General features: G+C 32.5%; 1 long non-coding RNA gene across 3 annotated transcripts; it reads right to left on the reverse strand.

The window, feature by feature from the left end:
• Nucleotides 1–1,191: 1,191 nt before the first annotated feature.
• Nucleotides 1,192–8,115, reverse strand: LOC112766030 (uncharacterized). Of its 3 annotated transcripts, none has more exons than XR_011875089.1 (3): nt 7,670–8,115; nt 7,345–7,542; nt 1,192–1,863 (listed from the first exon to the last, which is right to left on the reverse strand). It is a non-coding gene; the product is annotated as an uncharacterized lncRNA (long non-coding RNA). The 3 variants fall into 3 exon arrangements; XR_011875088.1 differs by having other exon boundaries at nt 1,192–2,209; nt 2,365–7,542; XR_011875087.1 differs by having other exon boundaries at nt 1,192–7,542.
• Nucleotides 8,116–10,344: the final 2,229 nt, after the last annotated feature.

Genomic DNA, 10,344 nt, shown 5'->3' on the forward strand with positions numbered 1-10,344 from the left:
TGATGGATATGGACATGGTGTATAGAAAAGCGGTGGTTCTTGGGAGTAATTGGATTGGAATTGGGGTGGATATAGGTTAGGGTCATACGGGGATGAATGGTGGTAGGTGGCTTGTGAGTGTGGTGGTTCAAAGCTATGTTGAGGAGGTGGTTTGTAGGCATATGATGGGGCTTGTTGGTAACTACAAGGGGGTCCATCATATCTATCATCTTGGTACGCACCTCGGAATGGCTCTTGACCATAGTAATTTGGTGGGTGTCGGTTGTCACGAAAGGGTCCACCATAACTATTATCTTGGCATGCATTGTGGAATGGTCGTCGTCCATGGTATCTTGGAAGGTGTTGTTGCCTAAAGGATTGATCAGATCCTCGTAGCTCCTTCCATCTTTGATTGTTTTGACCTTGATGCATGTTCCTGTTATAGCTTACATTCCTTTCAACAGCATTGGAACCAAACTCAAAGCGATAGGGGTGAGAACTCATAGTAGCTAATAAAAATTAAGAACGAAAATAAAAACAAATAAACAGGGAAAAGAAAATATTTATAATAACCAATAATAAGGCACACAATTGCAATTCCCCGGCAACGGCGCCATTTTGACGATCGGGATTTCTGCTAGTAAAGAAATTCACAAATATAATCGCGTTGTAAGTATAGTTTCTAAACCAGCAAAGAATTCTTTCCTACAAAAGTTTGGTTGTCACAAGTAACAAAACCTAATAAAATTTATAATCGAAGTATTTAAACCTCGGGTCGTCTCTCAAGGGATTGCAGGGAAGTATGATTTATTATTAGTTATGGAAAAAGGTGTATTTTTGGGTTTTTGAAATAGGGAACAAGTAATTTAAATGGCAAGAAAAATAAATCAATAATTATAAAAACTTTTGGCAAGGTATAAGAACTGGAAATCCCATCCTAGTTATCCTTATCAGATGTGATAAGAATTGTTGTTGCTCCCACTTAGTTAACCCTTATTAAATAAAGGAAAGTCAATTAGACTAATTAACTTGATTCCTCAAGTCCTAGTCAACTCCTATGGAAAGACTAGCTTTAGAGGGATCCAAATCAATCAGCAATTTCCAATTCTCAATCGACCGCTGAGTTTGACAACTCAAGTGTCACCAATTACTTAACCAAAGACAAAAGGGAAAAATCTAAATTATTTATATAATAAATGGAAGAAAACAATCTTAAGTCTGAAATACCTCAAATTGCATTAAATAGAATATTCAAATCTAACATGAAGAGTTTATAAGCCAATTTGGCAACATAAGTAATTAACAAGTAAAAGCATTAGAGTAAATAAAAGTAGAAGAGAACATAAAGTAAAGGAATATTGAACCTGGAATTGGAGAAAACGAAGGAATCCTAATCCTAAAATCTAAGAGAAATCTTAATCCTAAATCCTAAGAGAGAGGAGAGAGCCTCTCTCTCTCTAAAACTACATCTAAACCTAAAATTATGAATTATGAATGTTGTATCAATTGTTGCTTTGATTCCCCCATTCTCTGGCTTCTATTCTGTGTTTCTGGGCTTGGATTTGGACCGAAAAAGGGCCCAGAAATCGCTGGGGTGACTTCTGCAATTTTCTGCACGTGACGTTCGTCACGCGTGCGCGTCATCTGGAGTTTTTCCTTGTCACGCGTACGCGTCAGTCACGCGTACGCGTCGCTTGTGCTTTTTGCTTGGCGCACGTTTGCGTCGTCCATGCGTGCGCGTCACCTGTGTTCTGCGCGAGGCACGCGTCCGCGTCGTCCATGCGTGCGCATCGCTGCTATTTCTTCAAAAACTCCATTTTGTGCTTTCCTTCCATTTTTGCATGTTTCCTTTCTGTCCTCTAAGCCATCCCTGCCCTATAAAGCCTGGAAATACTTAACACACAGATCACGGTATCAAATGGTAATAAAGGATAATTAAAATTAATATTTTCAAGGCATAGGAAACATGTTTTCACATATATCATATAATAAGGAAGGAATTGTAAAACCATACAAATTTTATAAATAAGTGGGTGAAGAATTGATAAAAACACTCAATTGAGCACAAGATGAATCATAAAATAGTGGTTTATCAACAGTCAAAGTGGTAAACTTCAGGAACATGCTCAGGGCTCAAGCGACCCTCTTCTTTCAGCCCCAAGTATTCAAAATATGCTCTCTCCTTCGTCATCCGCCATGACTCCCCAATGCAGCGAATATAAGTCAAAGCCTTAAAATAAAAAAATCGAACTTTGAATTGAAAGCTACCAAATAAACTAAATTTGCGAGTTCCCACGATTTTTGGATCAGTGGGGAGAAGTTTTTTTCTCCATATATATATATATATATATATATATATATATATATATATATATATATATATACCTGCTTGATGACAAAAGAACCTGTGGAATTGAGAACGATGAAGACGAAGTTAAGGTTGCCAACTCCAACTTCTTTGACGGACAAGGTGTCAAAGTCGTTGCCGATCTTAGAGGAGAGGGCCGGCACTGATTTTATGTATTCGATGAGGCATGAACGAGAAGGTTTTTGAACCGAGATACCCAGATGAAGAATAATTTTGGTTTTTTGTTTTTTTAATATGTTTAACATAGATGAAGAACAATTTTGATTTTTTTTTAATATGTTTTTGCTTTGTTGTTTCAATTATTTGAAACTATAAAATTAGGATTAATTGAATTCTAAAATTTGATTAATTTAAAAGGGTATTTTTGTCTAATCAAATAAAGGAAGGATGTTTAAGTCTTTTTATAAAATTAAATAAATAAATGTTTTTTATTTTTATTTAATTAAAATGGTGTTTTAGTAAAAATGGTGATATACTATATATTTAAAAAAGAAAAAATTAAATATTGACGTGGAAAATAAATTCCACATGTCTTATTGTTATTTGTCCATATTTTAAACGCATCGATACGTATGCATTTATCATCGTACCGTAACAAACACCTAAAAATATTGTTATATAAGAATTGGTACAGAATAATTATGATTTTTTTTTAATTTCTATGAAATTTAAACTAAATCAAATATTTAAATAGTACCATTAAAATTAAAAAGTGCAATCCATCTAATACTTTTTCAATAAATACAACGTAACACTAAAATTTTTAATTCAGTTTGGCTTTTTTAAATAATTATAATTAAAATTAAGATCTATGTTACAAATCTAGCTAATCTAATTTTAGTATAACACACACCACTTCAAAGGTTTAAGTTTCCGCGGCAAGAGTGGTCAAAATGGTCAGTAAGAGAAAAGTTTACAACAGTATTTCCCACTTTGCTGGGCTCACTACTCTCATAACTAATGTGATTCACAAACTCAATAATTGTTCAGGAAGAATATAATGCACTTTAAAATTCATAAAAGTTACATAAGCGTTATATATTAATAAATAATAAAAGTTGATCACAAGACAAAAAGGATAAGCTTAAACTAAATATATGTTAGGTAAATATATCTCTAGAATCTATACATACACGTGGGTTCATCATATTCATATACATGTTCCCATCGTTCTAACTTCTTTGTCTACATATCTTAGCCAGGACCCAAGTCTAGCAGTAATTTGTTGTGCACCACAATTTTAAAATTTAACAATGTTTTATGTTTTTATCCTGAGCATAAAGGAAAACATGGGAGACAAGATAAATGGTTCTACTAAGTACTATCTCACTCTCTGTCGCAGGGTACCACATGTGATGTGCCCTTTCCTCCTTTAGTAGATAAGGCTTTCCATACTTGGAACTCGCCTAATTTTAATTTCGGTCTACATAATTTCATAAAATAAAATAACTATATCTCCATATTATAAGATCCAATTTGGATTTTTGTTAGATGAAAAAATTAGTAAAGTATATAATTAAGATCCAAAATTATTAAAACAACTGGCTTAATAAGAGTTTACTCGCTATAAACAATTATCTTTTGTTTTTGGTTCTTAATTTTTTATCTAATAAAATTTAAAATGTTGTCTATTTTAGTTTTTATTGTTAATTTGTTTTGTTCAATTGGACATTAGTTGTTTTATATTTTGTCGTTAAAAGATTTTAGCGGCAATTACATAATTATTAGCAAAGACCTTTTTAATAGTTACAAAAAGTATATAATTATAATTATAAGATATAATAACAATGAACAAATATATAATTGTCACAAAATATAAATTAAATAAGACATATAGTAGCTATTATATTATTATCACTAAAAATTTATTACAATGATATTAAAAAATGCAGAAAAGGAAATCAAGCTAGCTAGGTGACTTTGGATCCTTTCACATGGACAGCAAAGTGGAAGTAAAAAGAGGAGGTACTAAGAGATAGAAGCTTAAATATCTAGTTAGAAAAGGAGCTGAAACTGATTTATACAACAAAATAACAGAAAATAAGCGTGAAACAGATGTTTTGGAGAAAGAAGGGAGAGTATGGAAGTAGAAAAACAGAAGAGTAGAGGTGTTGAAAGGCTAGAGAGTGCCAGCCCAAATTTGGCACCCCAGTGGTCATGAAGATAATGAATTACCAGATTTTACAAAAACTCCTGAAAGTTCACAACATTAAAGGGATAAAGAATTCCCATTTTTTCGAGTTCTTGTTCTTATGCAAAACTAAGAATCAACACTCGTTTGTGAAGACTCAGAAGAGGAAATGTGATTTTCTAATAGTGTGTTGATTCAACCCCAATAGCACAAGTAATGGACTGACTTTAGCATGGAAGGAGGACGTTAAAGTAGAAATTAAAAGTTGCCATAATTTTTTCATATACTTTAATGTTCAGGAATATGAGAAGCAAATTAAATAGGATATGATAAATGTGCACTTAAATAACTACAATCAGATTAGAGATCATCAATATATAAGGATATTGGACTTAATAAGGAGAGCTGGGGATAGATATCTGGTTATTGGGGATATGAATGCTATAATGGTTGGTCATGAAAAAGAAGTGAGTGAGGGAAAAGTTTCCTCAATCTATGTAGAAGTTTTAAAATTTTATTAATCAAGGCAGATTGGCAAATATGGGTTTTATAGGGGACAAATTTACATGGTGGAATAGAAGCTATCGAGAGAGAGCAATTCGTGAGAGGCTAGACAAAGCACTCATTTCGATCAGACTTAGGGAGAAATACCCTATAGCTACCATTACTCACTTGGAGGATAATGACTCAGACCACAAACCCTTACTACTTCAATCGAACCCTAAATCTTTCAAAACTGAGAGACGGTTCAGGTTTCAAGAAAGGTGGCATGCGGAGGAGCAGATAAATATAATTGTGAAGGAAGCATGACATATGAACATTCAAGGCTATCTTATGTTTCAATTGTTTCAAAAATTAAAATGGTACAGCACTGAAATGGTGAAATGGCAAGCTTTAGGGGCCAGTAACTCGAAGAGAATGTTTGAAACATACACTAGAAACTAAATTGAGAGTAGCAAAAGAAAACCCAGAAAATGTTAAAAGGGAGGAAATTCTGCAAAAAAGAGGAATAATTGAACAATGCCTATAATATGAAAGAATTAGAAAGGGGATTAAAATACTAGATTTTTCACTCAAAAAATAAAGACAAGAATAGGAGGAACAAGTTGTAAATGTTGGAAGATGAAGAAAGTAATTGATGTACTACCCCGACAACAATTAGAGCTAGAGCTCAGAGATATTTTAAGGAGCTTTTCAAGACAAAAATCTAGAGTCAAGTGGTTGAATTGGGAGGGATCAAAGTACTAAATTTTTCACTCAAAAAATAAAGACAAAAATAGGAGGAACAAGTTGTAGATATTGGAGGATGAAAAAGGTCATTGATGTACTATCCCAACAACAATTGGAGCTAGAGCCCAGAGATATTTTAAAGAGATTTTCAAGACAAAAATTCCTCAAAATCTATCTCATCTCTTAATAGATTTTGATCAGAAGGTGACTTCAGCTAATAACCAAAACCTCACATGTTCGGTTAGTGAAGAAGTAATTAAAAGAGCAGTGTTCTCCATCAACCTCGAAGCTGCTTCTGGGGATGTTGGGTTCACTACAAAGTTCTATCAATTTTACTGGGAGACGTTGAAGATTGATGTATGTAAAGTGGTCAAGAGTTTTTTTGGAGGAAGTAAAATGTTAAAAAGTTTCAACCACACTCAGATATGTCTAATTCCAAAGACTCAAAATGCTTCGACCATGGGAGAGATAAGACTGATCAACCTAAGCACAATGTTCTATAAGATTATATCTAAGGTAATAGTTCACAGATTGCAGCCTCTGATATGTCGACTCATAAGCGACAACCAAAGTATGTTTATCTAGAGAAGGCTTATCAGTAATAACGTGCTGGTGACTCATGAATGCATACACTTTTTGAAGAACAAGAGTTATGGTGGATTTGACACAACTTTGAAGCTTGACATGAGTAAGGCCTATGATAGTGTCAAATGGGATTCTATGTGGTTCATGATGAGAAAAATGAATTTTTGTGAAAGATGGATAGAATGGGTTAAAGAATGTGTATTTACTACTTCTTATTCTGTTATTGTAGAAGGGCCGATTGATTTTTTTAAACTAAGTAGAAGACTCCGTTAAGGTGATTCCATCTCTCTCTACCTTTTCTTATTTTTTGCAAAAGAACTTTCCTATCTACAACACAAAAAAGAATAGAATCACCTATACCAGGGGCTGAGACTGAATAATAGATGCCCATCTATTAATCATCTGCTATTCACAGACGATTCTATCCTATTTTGTAAGGCTTCTCATAAGAGTTGTGAGAATTTGCTTAACACGATTCAGAGATACAACGATAGTAGACAAGTGATTAACTTTAATAAATCAGTGATCTTTTTTAGAAAAAAGCCAAAAATACTTCTCAAGACACAAGGACAGAATTGGTATATTTATTAAGTATCCCAAACGTTAACACACAAGATAAGTATTTGGGCTTACCGTCACTAATCCATAGATCTAAAAGGGTGACTTTCTCATACATTAAAGATAAAATGAAGAAAAAATTATCTCATTAGAAAAGACCACTATTGTTAGTGACTAGGAGGGAGATACTAGTCAAGGCAGTTGGCATAGCTATCTCTATCTATACACTAGGTTATTTTAAACTTCCCGATACTTTTCTAAAGGAGCTACATAGATTAATGATATAGTTTTGGTGGGAACAGAGAAAAAATGAGAGAAAAATGCATTGAGTTGGATAGGATACTATATATAGATAAAAGAGTAATGGTGGTTTGGGTTTCAAAGACCTAAGAGACCTCAACTTTGCTATGCTTGTTAAGAAATGATGTAGACTTTTAACTAAACAATATTTATTATTTTACAAGATCTTCAAAAATAAATATTTCAAGCTGACCTCTTTTATGGAAGCCAACATTAGGAATCGTCTATTTTGGGCCTGACATAGCTTGTTGGAGGGGAGAAAAGTGTTGGAAAAGGACATCAAATGGGAGTTTGGAAGACAAGAGCTGGTGAAAATCAAAGATGATCCATGGTTTAGTGAGCTCCCACCTTTCATAATACCAGTAGGAGAATGTCCAAATGAACACCTAATCTGGACAAGACAATAATTGAATGAATCAGGTGATTGGAACCATCAAATTATCTAATGAGAATTTCAGTCCAAATATTGCTCAACCGATTTTACAGATTACAATTGAAGAAGGAAATGATATTATTACCTGGACTAGACACTCATCCAAGGAATACACAGTTAAATCTGGATATTCCATAGCGTTCCCATTCTACTACTCCCCAATTGAAAATTTGCACGAGCAGCATCGAGAGAAACGAATTTGGGAAAGATCTAGAACCTAAAATGCCACCATAGAGTTAAAACATTCATCTAAAAATTCAATCATCAAAGATTCGCGGTGAGATCAAATATTCATGTAAGATTATCCTAAGTTAGTGAGATGTGTCCAAGATGCAGTATAACAACCAAAGATCTGCTCCATGCTACTGTTTTCTGCCTAACAGTAGAAGAGATATGGAATGCACCACTGCTGGCCAGCTTTATCTCGAGAAATTAAAACTTGAATGCCTGGCAGTGGTGGTCGGAGTTACTAAGGACGCTACAGCCACAATCAGATTTCAAGAAGATGATGAATCCGATCAAAATACTGAATCATTGGTTCAATCGTTGGATAATTGGTTTAACCAATTAATTTAATTATTATTAAATAATTATATAAAAGTTTAGTATATTTTTTTCATAATAATTTTTGTAATTTTATTTTTATACTAAAATAACTATTATTTTAATTTTAATAACTAATTAATTAATTTACTCCTAGTATCATTGTTATATATTATATGTATTTATTAAAAAAAATAATTTTAATAATATCATATAAACATAAAAAGAATTACGTTGTAATTAATAAAAATATTTAATATTTTTATTTTTAATGCTTAAATTAAAAATTATGCATAATTAAAAATATAATTAACTTAAAATAAATAAATCTTAAATTAAAATAATATAGAATAATTTACATATAGTGACAAGGTGATGAGCTCACTTTAGTTTGGAAAGGACTTGGTTTGAGCCTTTCATTGTGTAATTTTTAAATTTTTGATGAGAGATACTTTGGTGGACATGTAAGAATTACATTATAATTAATAAAAATATTTAATATTTTTATTTTTAATGCTTAAATTAAAAATTATGCATAATTAAAAATATAATTAACTTAAAATAAATAAATCTTAAATTAAAATAATATAGAATAATTTACATATAGTGACAAGGTGATGAGCTCACTTTAGTTTGGAAAGGACTTGGTTTGAGCCTTTCATTGTGTAATTTTTAAATTTTTGACGAGAGATACTTTGGTGGACATGTGGCGCGCCGGAGTACGATGGACATGCAGATGTTGAACGCTAGACACGTGCTAGAGGATCATGGACCTGTGGAGCGCTAGAGCACATAATGCGTGACCCGAGCAGACTGGATTTGATCGGTTCTCATCGATTTTTGCTAGGTTTAGCCGATTCTCATCAATTCTGAAGCAGGAACGGTCCTAGAGCCAAACTAGACTGGTTTAAAATTCGGTTCATCAATTTTTCAGTTGAATTGATAAATCCAGTTCAATTTTTTCAACTATAGTTGTTACCCTATTAATTAATTTTATTTATTTATTTAGTGATCCGTTATACGCTATAACTCGAATTTTTATTGTACATTATGAGTTATAACTCGATATTCTTTCTCTTAAGTCTAACTTTGTAATCGATGAGTTTAACGATTATTATTACTAACTCAATAATCAAATGATCATAATATCAATCGTATGCCTATAAAAAGGCATCTACTATATCTCAACAAAGAATAAGAGGACATACTCACATGATTAGTTTTACGATTTCTATATGTCCACTATAAAAAAGTTGATTTATGATTACGGTGAAAAAATCGTGACCATAGCTAGTGATAGGGATGTTCATGGATCAGATCCAATCCGTATATCCGCAGTGTTTATCTGAATCCGATCCAAAAATTGCAGATATGGATCCGATCTGTAAGACTATCGGATCGGATCGGTTCCGATCCGCACACTAATAGGATTGGATTGCGGATTTTGTGTAGGTATCCGCATATCCGTAAATATAAAGAAATAAATAAGTAAATATTCTTTTTAGTTTTATTTCAACCAATAATTATTATATATGTTGTATTATTTTAATTTATTACTTAAGAAAAGTATGTTTAATATTATTTTAAGAGTAAACATATTTAAAAGAATAGAAAAAATGAATTTTATTGATACTTTTAATAAAAATAAGCTTTTAAAAATAATTTTGTGTTTTGCGGATATATCCGATATTCGATTCAATCCGATCCGCAAATGTGCGGATCGAATCGGATCGGATCCAAGCTAAAAAAACTACGGATATTGGATCTGATATGATGATTTTAGTACGGATCATATCAAAATTTTGTCCATATCCGATCCGATCCAATCCGCGTTCACCCCTAGCTAGTGAAAAGGGTGACCATAGATGATATTCTGGCGATTGCATGATTGTGATTCTTCTGGGTTTAGTGCATGGATTTTTAACTCATTTTTTATCCATTATCTACTTCAATTTCAAAGTCCAACTGCTTTATTTTGTTGGACAGACATCCTACTTTTAATGTTCATATACTTTTTTATTTTGGACTTCAGCTTAATATCTAATACCGAAAAAAAATCTAAAACTTACCAAAAAATGGTTAACCTGATTAACAGGTTATGTTTTTTTAAATCCAAACCATTCATATATATAATAAATGAAGAGTTGAGATTTGGTGAATTAACAAGAAATGCAGCATTCCTACTTAACAAGAAGCGTTTAAGGATGACTCCTAAAA

The sequence above is a fragment of the Arachis hypogaea genome, chromosome 17 (assembly GCF_003086295.3).
Source record: "Arachis hypogaea cultivar Tifrunner chromosome 17, arahy.Tifrunner.gnm2.J5K5, whole genome shotgun sequence".
Taxonomy (NCBI): domain Eukaryota; kingdom Viridiplantae; phylum Streptophyta; class Magnoliopsida; order Fabales; family Fabaceae; genus Arachis; species Arachis hypogaea.